The following is a 3156-nucleotide window of genomic DNA, read 5'->3' as shown; positions in this document are numbered from 1 at the left end:
TGCAGCGTGCCCCTTTTGGTGTTTTGCTGTATTTGTAGATTTTCCCCTTTGCACAGGGCAGATGGAGGAACTCACTGTCCCAAGGTGTTTTAGGGTTAATGACCTACCCTGATCTGACAGATGGATGATACGGGGTCTGTGAATTCCTGGCAGACTCGCTTCCAATGGATGCATTCTACAATTCAACAATTTCCTGACGTCAACTGGATTTTGTAGGTTGTCTCTAGACAGATTCCTACAATTTTCACTGGAGCGTTCTGGTGGTATGACCCTGTGTGCTGCAGAACTGCTATGTTGCTCTCTTTAATTGCTGAACACATTGCAGAGAGAAATACATATCAGATGCAACAAAGAAATAGCATCAGCATGGTCACAATATTGTTCTCCTAATCTGTTGCTATTAATGCTAATAGCAGAGATTTTTCTATTTTGTTTTTAAAGGGCTCTAGTTATTTATAGTCGAGTGCTAATTTCAGCAGCCCTCATGATGGCAAGGGGGCAAATGCTAAACTATTAAAATAATCCTCCTATATGTTTAAAGCATTTTGGCATTTTCCCAGGCAGTTTTGTGTGTCCCTGTTTATGTTGCAGACCCCAGTGACCCCAGAATACTTTTATTTACGACAGCACAGTCATCATTTCCATGGCAACATGTTTTTCAAGCTGCAGATTGAGGATTGCAATTTCCTAAGCAATAGAGGAAGATAGAGTGGATTTTTTTTTTTTTTTACCAGCTTGTAGCAACTTTCAAATGCAAAATGATCTGCCAGGGCAAATCATTTAAATGCTACATTATAATCAAGGCAATTTTAAAGCTCAGCATGGTTATTCTAAAAATAAAGAGAGGGAGATCCAGTTCCTCAATAGAAGAGGAGTTCACACAATGACATTGCCATTGCTTTGCCAATAAAGTGGCTTTGATCTGTTCTGAGATGCAGTCTAACGAGGGAAGAAGAGTTTACTTCATCAGAGTGGAACACTATTTCCAGAAAGGCTACTTGATCGTAGGCATCCACAGGCTTTCAGGATTCAAGGAGACAACTAAGAATATACAGTCAGCTTGTTTGAAAATAGCTCAGACTTTTAGGGAGGAGATGTTTTCACCAACTGTTCTGCTGATGGGGGGCTTCTGTAAAATAGCCACACCAGCTGCTTTCCATCTATGGATCTCAAAGCACTTTTCCAAGAAGGTGAGTGCCATCATTTAACATACTGGCAAACTGAAGCTGCTAGAGATGAAATAGCTTGTGTAAGACTGGTGGCAGCAATGGGAATGGGACCCGGACCTCCCGACATGCAGCCAGGACCGTCTCCCCTGGGTTAGTCTGCCTCCCTGGTAAACTGGTGGTCTGAGGCTAATTGCTAAGAGGCTCTGCAGGGAAGTGAGGTCCTGGAATTTAGAAATGGAGGCAGTCTCTCACCAAAATGTCTCTTTGTGTGTAGAAGCTGAGCTCCCGCAGCAGCTACCCACCTGGTTTTTGTGCGGTGGCCGAATGGAAGAGGTCCCTTTCCCTTCACCAACCTCAAATTCAGTCGCAACAAGATTTTTAAAGGAATATATTTCCCAGCAGCCAGCATTTCTTAATCAAAGGGACACAGAAATCTCCCAAGAAAATTTCTTGCTCAGGCAAAATTCTCTGGCTGAGTGTCGGGGTTTAACTGAGCTGAGCCAATTCTTCACACTCTTCCAGGTTCACCTACTGGTATTCAATTCAATCTTCAGCTTAGGCCCTAGTGGGTGATGATGACACTACAGATCGCGCTGAGCTCCTGGCTTTAGGAGAAGCCTCTTAGAAATGGTGTTGTTGGATACAATTGGGAATTGCTGTGGGCTTCATCTGATACTGTTCGAGGTGACCCGCAAAATAATATAAACAGGTATTAAAACTCATGTTAGGTACTCCCTGTCTGCTACAGATCTGTTCATCCCAGTCCAGCCTGGGGATGCAGAGTCCAGCCTGTCAATATTTATTTAGGCAACACTTCCACTGCCTTAAATGAGCATCTTTGGCTGAGATGGCACGGCTTTGGCACACCTGATTTATTCAGCCTGAGGAACTGAACATCCTCATGGGGTGCAGTGGGAGAGTGGTTGTTGCACTTGTTCCACAAGTGTTAGCTTGTGCCCCGCCATGGGTCTGTACTCCAGGTTGCCCGAGCTGGAAGTGAGTACCAAGCCATTTGGACCGGGAAGTCAAATGTCATCCAAGAGGACACAAGCCACATTACTCTTTTGCATGTGGCTGGCTACAGAAAGTAGCAACCCTTAACAAGGATAGGCTTGGAAGGACCTTGAGTAAGTATCCTCAACTCCTATTGAAGTGAAAAATGTAGACCGTTGGGGTGCACCCCCATGAGTGTGCATGTGCAGCTTGTAACACTGCAGACCACACCTGCAAGCATTCACCATGCTGCTAATTTGCAGCATGGCAGGGTTTAATCCTACCGTGTCTTTCTGGCTTCAGATTTATAAGCCAAGCACCTGAGTTGTCCTGGAGCCACTGAACATTTCCTACGCTGGGGACAAGGGCTTGCCCTAAAGGTTACTAAGTAATGGGGAAGGAGGAAGATTTTTCATCACACTCCATGGTTTCAGACTTGAACTTGGAAATGTTTATTTTTGCTGCACCACCCCTTCCGCCCTGGTTAATGGGTAACTTTGAAACCTTACTTTATGTCCCATGTGTTTGATTTACATTTCAAGTGCAGGGCCAGCAGGGCAGGCTGTTGAATCCACTTGTCAGCACAAGAGAAGGAGGTGACACAGTGGGAGGAAAAAGTGAGACATGTTAATGCCCTGACAAACTCAGAACAACTGGGTACTGGCAGCGCTTTGAACAAGCCAGTGACAACTAGTCACCTTCCCCAGAGGCTGAAGTCTAATTGATGCAATATATAGTGAGCAACTTGTTGTCTTTGCTTTACATCCAGTGCCTCTAGCGCTGGTTCTCTATGTACTGATTTCCTTACCCACTACAGCTGTGCATTAAGGTGAGCGCTTGATGTTTCAGAGAGAGGATTTTCTTTTAAATCAGAAACAACCCAGTCAGCATGTTGCAATCTCTTGCCATTTAGCACATACCTATAGCAGGATTGACACACAGGAAGCCCTTCTAATCACAAGTATAAGAATGCAGGCTAAGTAAGTTCACTGGG

The sequence above is a fragment of the Gavialis gangeticus genome, unplaced genomic scaffold, assembly GCF_001723915.1.
Source record: "Gavialis gangeticus isolate Ggan-Ray unplaced genomic scaffold, GavGan_comp1, whole genome shotgun sequence".
Taxonomy (NCBI): domain Eukaryota; kingdom Metazoa; phylum Chordata; order Crocodylia; family Gavialidae; genus Gavialis; species Gavialis gangeticus.
The sequence above is the reverse complement of the archived record's forward strand: the minus strand, read 5'-3'. Positions refer to the sequence as shown.